We start from the raw sequence: 10,245 nt of genomic DNA, 5'->3' as shown, positions 1-10,245 counted from the left end.
GAAAGATTTCCCAATTTCAGTTTGGAATTGGGGGCAGACGTAGTCGTAGCGAGGACGATCGACGAACTGCCTAAACAAATATCGTGTTCTTGTCGCTTTTACCTTTTCATTTACGTTCTGTTCATATTTGGTTATAATAGCAAATTGATCAACGATTCGAGTGTTAAGATTGTGAATTAAGAACTTATATAAACATCACAATCCATCACACATTGAATCACCATCAATTTGATCATTATCACCAAGTGTTTGTGTTTTTGCTTCTTTCACTATTACTGCATTGCAAACGTCGTTCATCATATAAGAAGTTAATTGATTTTCAATAGAGCGACGTATTGATTCTATAGAGTATTCTCTTATCGTTTATCTCAAGCTGGTTAGTGGTTTTAACACATATACAATCGTTTCAATAGTGGTTCGGAATAGACGCGAGTCGATTCAGAATCACTTCCTCTTAAAGTTCAGTTAATTCCGCAAAACTGTGAAAGATCTATTCACCCCCCTCTAGATCCTAAGGCCAGCGTCTAACATTGATGAGCCATAAAACATAGGTTTGCTGATTTTGCTTCATCGCTTGATGAGCTTTCACTAGATGAATCACTTTCCCATGCTATGTAGGCTCTCTTAGATTTGTTATGACCTTTGCTTTGGTTCTTCTCTTTTTCCTTCTTAAGGTATGGACAATCAGGTTTGTAGTGACCGACTTTCCCACAATTAAAGCAAGGGCCTTTGATTTTTCCTTTGTTGTCGTCATCTTGTTTGAACTTGTTTGATTGCTTTCTATAGTTGATCAATCCTTTGTCAGAATGTTTTGCTCCATTTTTCTTTAGATATTTGTTGTATCTTCGCACAAACAGTCCCATTTCCTCATCATCGGAGTCTTCGTCATCACTTGTATCACTATCCTCTAGCTCTTGTCTTGAGGTCTTGGAGCTTGAAGCTTTTAGAGCTATTGACTTCTTCTCTACCTCTTTCTCCATGTTCTTTTCTTTCTTTGCCCTTTTCTCATGCATGTCAAGGCATTTAAGGTGTTGTTCATGTTCCTCTAGTTTACCAAAAAGAGTGGTAATGTCTAAGGTGTTTAGATCATTTTCTTCCTTTATTGCTGTAACCTTGGGTTGCCATTCCCTGTTCAAGCATCTTAAGATTTTGTTAGTAGCAACTGCATTAGAAACAAGTCTATCAAGAGAATTTAACCGATTTTTCAGGTGAACGAATCTCTTCTGCATGTTTTCGATGGATTCACCATCTTCCATGTGGAAGAGTTCGAACTCTTGAGTTAACGTATTGATCCTAGCTAGTTTGACATCATCCGTTCCCTCGTGGGCAACTTGCAATGTGTCCCACATAGCTTTAGCGGATCTACAATGGGAAACGCGATAGTATTCATCAACTCCTAGAGCTGAGATTAGAATGTTTCTCGCTTTCCAATCGTATGCATATCTCTTTTCATCTTCAGCATCCCAAGTATTTTCTGGTTTTGGAACAACTGCACCAGCTGCATTTGTCATGGTGATCTGAAAGGGACCATTGACAATAGCTGTCCAGATGTTCCTATCAATTGCATTGATGTGGACACACATACAATCCTTCCAATAGCCATAGTTTTCACTGTTGAAAACTGGAGCTCTATTGTGAGCCCCTATAGGTCCGGAAGCCATCTTTCCAATAAGTGTTTCACGTAGCACGGAATAAACCAGACCTCTGATACCACTTGTTAGACGCTGGCCTGAGGATCTAGAGGGGGGGTGAATAGATCTCACAGAGTTTTTCGGAATTATTTCGAACTAAAGCGAAAGCGGTTCTGAATCGACTTGCGTCTATTCCGGACCGTTATTGCAAGGGTCGTATATGTGACAAAACCACAAGATAATTGAGATTAATGATGAAGTGATATGTTATCGAATCAATACGTTTCACAGCTGAAAATCAATTATCTTCTAAATTGACAAACTTTGGTTTGCAATGCAGTAATAGTGGAATAAGCAAAACGACAAACACTTGGTGATAATGTTCAAATTGATGATGATTCAAGATGTGGTGAATTGTGATGTTTATGCAGAACTTTAATTCACAATTTTAACACTTGAATCGTTAATCAATTTTGCAATTATGACCAAATATGAACAGAACGTAAATGAAAAGATAAAAGCGACAAGAACACGATATTTGTTCAGGCAGTTCGTCGATCGTCCTCGCTACGACTACGTCTGCCCCCAATTCCAAATTGAAATTGGGAAATCTTCCATTAATGTTGAAAGTAGTATAGACAAAGAAGAAAACAAAGCGATAAACAATAAACCGAATTTGTCGATCCTTTGAATCTTCTTCCCCCTTAATCTTGAGTCAGATCAAGGTGATCCAAGAGCTTCACTTGATCCCTTTTCTACAGTGTCTTGAATTGCCTTGAACCCTTGTTCTTCAATCTTCACACTCAGATGGATCCTCGATGAAACCTCTTGATAAAAACCCCCAAGAAACACCTATCTTGGAGGACAAAACCCTCGGATTTTATTCACCAAAAACCCCACAAATCTTCACCCACTAGGAATCTTCAATTCCGTTCCATGGACGTTATCGAACTCGATCACTAACCCTCAACGCAAAAATGATTATGTGTAATTGTGTTGGAGATGACGAAGAACGAAGATGAGAAGCCTTTGTGTATCTTTCAGTCGTTGGTGTTGTTTTCAATAATTGAACCTTGGATAATATATGTAAGTTGCTGGTATGTTGGAGCAGAGTGAACACATGATTTGGGAAGTTTTTAGCAGATAGGTCGACCTACCTTGGTGCTTAGGTCGACCTAACAGAGGTAAGAATGAGTCAGAATGAATTTGTTGCCAGTTGAGTCGACCTATTGCCAGGTTAGGTCGACCTAGAATCAGTTAATTCAACTTTTTGAAGAATTCTTCAGATTAGGTCGACCTGTGGATGTGAGTGGGTCGACCTAACAGTGATATGACAAAAACTCTTCAGTTTAGGTCGACCTGGGAGTGTGGTTAGGTCGACCTACTTGTGGTATTTCTGAAACTTTCTTGTTTTCTTAGTTTTGAGTCGACCTAGATATATTGCAGGTCGACCTGATTTGTCTTGAATAGCCAACTTAGCATTTCCTTGAGTTCTTTTGCTTAAGCCTTGTTGTTTGTTTGCTTGTGGAGTTTGCCATGGATCAAAAACTTCTTTGTGAATGTGACCTTGTATTTACAGAATCAAGTGCAAGGAAGGGGTACTGGTAGAGTTTATACCTTGGATGCTAAGAAGACCAAGAGTGATAACTCTTTGATTGCGGGTACGTGTTTCATTAATGGGCATTCTTGTTTTGTTCTATTTGTTTGTGGAGCAACACACTCTTTTGTGTCATTGCAATGTATGAAGCGACTTGGGTTGCAAGCTACTCCTTTATTTCCTCCTATGGCGGTTACTACTGCTATGGATGAGATGGTCGAGACACCGTTGGTGTGTGAGAATTGTGTGTTATCTGTGGGTGGTAGGAATTTCCAGATTGATCTTGTTTGCTTACCACTTAAGAAGGTAAATGTTGTTTTGGGAATGGATTAGCTTTCTGCTAATTCGGTATTCATTGGGTGTGAAGAGAAGTTAATCATTATTCCATCTGAAGAAGCTACTCCGAAAGATGTATTGACTACTATACTAGAAGGTACGGTAGGTATGATTAATTTCTTGTTTGAGAAAGAGAAGTCGGTTCTGTTGGTTCTTACTGAGGAGACGGTGACAAGTTAGAGGTTTCGCAAATTGCTGTTGTTAGAGAATTTCCTGATGTTTTTCCCGAGGATGTCACTTCTCTTCCTCCGGAAAGGGAAGTGGAATTCTCTATTGACCTGATACCGGGAACGACTCCTATATCCGTTTCTCCGTATCGGATGGCACCGCTTGAATTAAGAGAATTGAAGGGGCAATTGGAGGAGCTGATGGCTAAACATTTTGTGCAACCTAGTGTCTCACCGTGGGGAGCTCCAGTGTTGTTAGTAAAGAAGAAGGATGGTGGGATGAGACTATGTATTGATTACCGTCGGTTGAATAAGGCCACCATCAAGAACAAATACCCTTTACCAAGGATAAATGACCTGTTAGATCAATTGAAAGGAGCCTGCGTGTTCTCAAAGATTGATTTGCGGTCGGGTTATCACCAAATCCGTGTGAAGAGCTTAGATGTGCCAAAGACTGCATTTAGAACCCGTTATGGTCATTATGAATTCTTGGTAATGCCTTTCAGTGTTACGAATGCTCCAGCCGTTTTCATGGATTATATGAATCGGATATTCCAGCCTTACTTAGATCAATTTGTGGTAGTATTTATTGATGACATTCTTATTTATTCTCGTACTCCACAAGAGCACGAAGAACACCTGAGGATTGTTCTGTCGGTATTGCTAGAAAATCAATTGTTTGCTAAGTTAAGCAAGTGTGAGTTTTGGATGATGGAGGTAAGATTTCTTGGTCATGTCATATCTCAAGGAGGTGTGGCAGTGGACCCGTCAAAAATTGAAGCGGTGATTAATTGGGAGAGGCCGAGTAATGTCTCAGAAGTCTGAAGTTTCTTGGGCTTAGCCGGCTACTACAGAAGATTTATAAAAGAGTTTTCTCAATTGGCTTTACCAATGACTAGACTTACCCGAAAGGAGTGTCCTTATGATTGGGATTCGGGGTGTGAACAGAGTTTCATGGGCTTGAAGGAAAGATTGACGATTGCTCCTGTTTTAATCGTTCCCGATCCAAATAAGTCCTATGAAGTATTTTGCGATGCTTCCAAGAAAGGATTAGGAGGAGTATTGATGCAGGATGGTCAGGTGGTAGCTTACACATCTCGACAGTTAAAGGTTCACGAAGAGAATTATCCAACTCATGATTTAGAATTGGCTGCGGTTGTTTTTACCCTGAAGGTGTGGCGTCATTACTTGTATGGAGTTCATTTTGAAATGTTCAGTGACCACAAGAGTTTAAAGTACCTATTCGATCAAAAAGAGTTGAATATGCGTCAGAGGCGGTGGATGGAATACTTGAAGGATTATGATTTTGACTTGAAGTATCATCCAGGCAAGGCAAATAAAGTGGCGGATGCTTTGAGTCGGAAGGTGTTAAAGAGGGCCGAATTGATGATGTTAGAGTATGCATTATTGGAAAAATTTCGAGATCTCAACCTTCAATTTGTTTGGACCCAAAATGGAGTATTGATGGGAAACTTGAATGTAAATTCTATTTTGAGAAATGACATTCAACAAGCACAAGTGTCAGATGCTAAGTTACAAGAGGTGTTGGTTCAACCAGGGTTTACTCGAGCTACGGATGGAGTGATTATGTTTAATCAGAGGATTTGTGTTCCGGACGATGCATTATTGAAAAGAAGGATTTTGGATGAAGCTCACAAGGGTGCTTTCACTATACATCCGGGTTCTTCAAAAATGTATCAAGATTTGAAAAGAGAGTATTGGTGGTCCGGAATGAAGGGAGATGTCGCGGTGTACGTATCGGAGTGTGCGGTATGCCAACAAATAAAGATTGAACATCAAAGACCAGGTGGATTGTTACAACCACTAGAGATTCCAATATGGAAGTGGGATAGTATTTCTATGGATTTTGCGGTTGGATTACCTCGTACTCAAGGTGGATATGATTCTATTTGGGTGATTGTAGATCGGTTGACGAAATCTGCACATTTCTTAGCCGTGAAGACTACTTACAAGGCAAGTCATCTTGCACGGTTATTTATTTCAGAAATTGTGAAGTTGCACGGTGTACCCTCTAGTATTGTGTCGGATAGAGATCCAAAGTTCACTTCGAGGTTTTGGAGAGTTTTTCAACAAGCTATGGGATCTAAATTGTGTTTGAGCACGTCAAACCACCCTCAGACGGATGGTCAAATGGAGCGAACGATACAAACCTTGGAAGATATGTTAAGAGTTTGTGTGCTTGAAAGTAGAGGAAATTGGAAGGAGCTTTTACCATTGATTGAATTTGCCTACAATAACAGTTATCACGCAAGTATCGGTATGGCACCTTATGAGGCATTGTATGGGAGAAAATGTAGAACACCGTTGTGTTGGTCAGAAGTTGGTGATGATAGAATTTTGGGACCCGGAATTATTCAAGAAACCACGGACAAGATTAGAATGATTCGTGAGAATGTTAAGCAAGCACAAGATCGTCAGAAGAGTTATGCGGATAACCATAGGAGGCCTTTGGAGTTTATGGAAGGTGACCATGTATTCTTGAAGGTTACTCCGAGGTTGAGGTTGAAAGGACCGTTTAAGTCGAGGAAATTAAGTCCGAGATACGTGGGACCGTATGAGATTCTAGAAAGGATTGGTGAAGTAGCTTACCGTTTAGCCTTACCACCTTCTCTATCAGAAATGCATGATGTTTTTCACGTGTCTCAACTACGGAAGTTTATTCCCGATCCTCTTCAGCCGGTGTTACCAGATGCAATTGAGATAGAATCAGATTTGACTTTTGAACCCTTACCGAGCCGCATAGTGGGAAGAGAGACTAAAGTGTTATGAAACAAGGAGATTCCTCTTGTTAAGGTTCAGTGGGATGTGGCGCATCCGGGTGATGCTACATGGGAACTTGAATCGGAAATGCGGGATGCTTACCCTCACCTTTTCAGGTAATTCTTAAATTCGAGGACAAATTTCTATTTAAGGGGGAGAGGATGTAATACCCCGTATTAAATTAAATGCTCTAATGTTATTAGCTGACACCGAGGTTTTATTAATTGGTACATTAGAGATACTTTTGGACATTGAGTTAGCAGTGTAACTTAAGATATTTTCTTATATCATTTTCCTTTTGCTTTCTTCTTCATTTTGCAACAAGAAGAGAAAGATAGAGAGAAGAAGTAGAGAGAAGGAAAAGCAAGAGGAGAAAAGAGGAAAAGGCTTGGATCTTCATCATTTCTCCGCCGAATCGACTCATCTTCGACATCAACGACTCGTAATCGAGGTGGGTTCTAGTTAGAAACTTATAACTTTTGATTTATGGATGAAAATCATAGTTTTGCATTTGGGGGTTATCTATATAAAAACTTAGGTTTGTGAATTAAACCTTGGATGTTCATGGATATGAGTTGTAAACTATAGGGATATCATGGTTATGTTGTCCTATGCTTTAGTATGGATCTGGAACAGGTTTGAGTGTAATACGGTGAACTGACTTTATTGAAATGTTGCGGATAGCTAGAGTCGCCACCGACTTTTATTTTATCCAATTGGAAAGGCTAAAAGAACAGGAAAGACCTTTGAAAGATTTTTGAGTTCGGGGGGTAGGTTATTGATAACACGATTTTATATCGTATATTTAGCTTACAATCCATAGATATTTATAGCATTTTCCGTTTATTATTTTAATTTATTACGATATTACGCGTGTTTTTGCTTTGTTTCAGGTTTTACACTCTTACTATGCCGAATTGTGAAAAAGAGAAGAAATGGAGCCAAAACGACCCTTTTCTATGCCTAAAAGACGTAAATTGGGTGCTGAAGTGAAAAGGGAGTGCAATTAAAGGCCAAGTGTGCTGAAAGAGGCCCAAAGACTCAATGAAGCAATCCAGCCCACAAAGGAGAACAGCCCAAGCCACACAAGTAAGCAGAGACGCACGTCTCTGCCACCTCAGCAAAAGGGAGACGCACGTCTCCACCTCCCTAAATTCTCTCCACTTGAGACGCACGTCTCAAGTCTCCCTGAAGAATAGGAGACGCACGTCTCCACGTCCCGGTCTGCAGAAGTTCCTCTTTTCACGCAAAGCAACTGCAAGCCCCTCCTATAAATAGGACCAGTCACTTCACTTCAATCTGTCCGATTTCCTGCCAACGAAGTGCTGCCGAAATTGTACCGCAAACCGCTTTTCCTTATTCTGCTTTATTTTAACCGTCTATTTTCTCACAACGATTTCTACACTGGAAATTGTTGTGAACTTTTCGTAGATCTAGCCTTACGTTAGATTTATCGTTTTATTTCGTTGTTTTTCTTTTCTGCCATTTAAATTCCGAAGAACGATCCAGCCAACCTGTGGTGGAAGTTCGAGTACTTCAAGATTCAATTCAATTCAGATTTATTTTAATTCAGGTTTTTTTTATTTACCGCCTTTATTTATATTATTATTGCATGATATATTATATGCCATTTAATATGTTTATTATTATGAACCGAACCGATTTATGCATGTTTAATCATATTAATATGTCTGGCTAAATTACTAAAGGTGTCGGTATGTAAAGTAAGTTAACCGTAGGGATCCGAAATAAATTGGCTTAATTATGTTTTGTTAATTATCACTTATTTTTGGTTTATATGTCTAATTTAATTAGTAAGTCTTAAAACCAATAGAGCGAAAGTTTGAGGGGTTAAGACGGTCAAAGGTTAAAATCAATAGAGCGAAAGTTTGAGATATTTAACCAGATAGTAGACATAGGACATTAGTTTTAAGGATGGCGAAAGCGTATTAAAACTAATTGGAACTTATTTATTTTCAAAAATTGTTTTTACACTCGAGCGGGATGGCGAAAGCGTATGTTAGGGTTATTAGCTTGCTCCGAGTCAACAGAGCGAAAGTTTGAGATTAGGAGATTTAAATAGATAACAACCTCGTAAAATAGGCATTTTATTAATTACATTGTTTCCAAAAAGCTCTTCTAAAATCTAATGGGATGGCGAAAGCGTACATTAGGATTAGGATAGTAGTCTGAATCAACAGAGCGAAAGTTTGAGACGAGGATTTTTAATCAATGGAATTAGTAAAGATTTTTAATTTAATTATGCAAAAGCCAATGGACCTTCGGATTACCTTTAGTTAAACGAAATACATACTGATACCTGTCTTTTATTATTATTCTTTATTTTCTCACAATCACTTTCCCTTAGGAACAATCGAAATTTTAGTACTCCTAGCTTTACATAGTAACCTTAGATAACGGTAGATCGATTCATAGTCCCTGTGGATTCGATATCTTTTAAAACTACACGACACGACTGTGCACTTGCAGTTATCAGATTTATAGACACGTAGAGTCGCGATCAAGTTTTTGGCGCCGTTGCCGGGGACTATTTAAGTCGATATCGTAACTCACTGTTACACCGTAGAGACTAGGACAATTCTTCCCTTTCTTTCTGAACGATTGTATGCCAAATACTCGTTCACAAGGAGGAGATTTAATACAACGAATTAACGAGATCGAACGTTTCATTAACGTTAAACGTCGAGCTCGCAATCTTCCCGAAGTAGCAGAAATTCCGATTAATCAGGAATTGATTTTTACTGATCAAATCAATCAAATCACCCCGAAGTTAGAGATGGCTGCTATTCGTCCTCTTAGAGACTATGCCGCTCCTTCGCGCGCTGAACCGCATTCAAGTATCGCACCACCTGCGATTGAGGCGAACAATTTCGAACTGAAACCTTCACTGGTCCAAGCTGTTCAACAGAATCAATTCTCTGGAAGCCCTGTAGACGACCCCAATCTCCATTTATCCGTGTTCGTGCAATACGCCGACACTATCAAAGCCAACAACGTTAGTTCCGAAGCTATTCGATTACGCCTTTTCCCTTTCTCCTTGAGAGATAGAGCGAGAGCGTGGCTTCAATCCCTGCCTTCCAATTCCATAACTACATGGGACGAATTGAAAAGAGTATTCTTAGCTAGATATTTTCCGCCTAGCAAAACTGCTATGCTTAGAGGTCAAATCAACGGATTTACCCAGAAAGATAACGAATCGCTCTTCGAAGCTTGGGAATGTTACAAGGACATGCTTAGAATATGCCCTCATCATGGACTCGAACCATGGCTGATCATCCATACTTTCTATGGTGGTCTCTTATATAACACTAAAATGACTATAGATGTCGCTGCTGGCGGAGCATTAATGGACAAACCCCATGATGAAGCATACAAACTCATAGAGAACATGGCACAAAACCATTACCAATGGGGTGGAGAACGAGCCGCTCTAGAGAAAGCCCAAACCAAAGGAGGAATGTACGAAATAAGTGGTATAGACCGCGTTAACGCTAAAGTAGACGCTTTAACTCAAAAGATCGAAAACTTAACCATCACTCCTTCAGCCACCGCTGCCGCTGTAACACCTAACTGCGAGATTTGTGGATTGACTGGGCATGTAGTTGCTGAATGCCAACTCTTGACTGGAGTCCCATCTGATCAAGTAAATTACGCTCAAGGAAACCCTTATTCTAACACGTGCAACCCTGGATGGAAAAACCACCCGAACTTT

The 10,245-nt window shown here is 39.7% G+C and overlaps 1 non-coding gene across 1 annotated transcript; it reads right to left on the bottom strand.

Annotated features, from left to right (window-relative positions):
• Window positions 1-9,684: 9,684 nt before the first annotated feature.
• Window positions 9,685-9,791, bottom strand: LOC131636560 (small nucleolar RNA R71). The gene has a single exon (XR_009294117.1). It is a non-coding gene; the product is annotated as a small nucleolar RNA R71 (small nucleolar RNA).
• Between the last annotated feature and the right edge of the window lie 454 nt (window positions 9,792-10,245).

This window comes from Vicia villosa, unplaced genomic scaffold (genome assembly GCF_029867415.1).
Source record: "Vicia villosa cultivar HV-30 ecotype Madison, WI unplaced genomic scaffold, Vvil1.0 ctg.001782F_1_1, whole genome shotgun sequence".
Classification (NCBI taxonomy): domain Eukaryota; kingdom Viridiplantae; phylum Streptophyta; class Magnoliopsida; order Fabales; family Fabaceae; genus Vicia; species Vicia villosa.
This window is presented reverse-complemented; position numbering and strand designations above follow the sequence as displayed.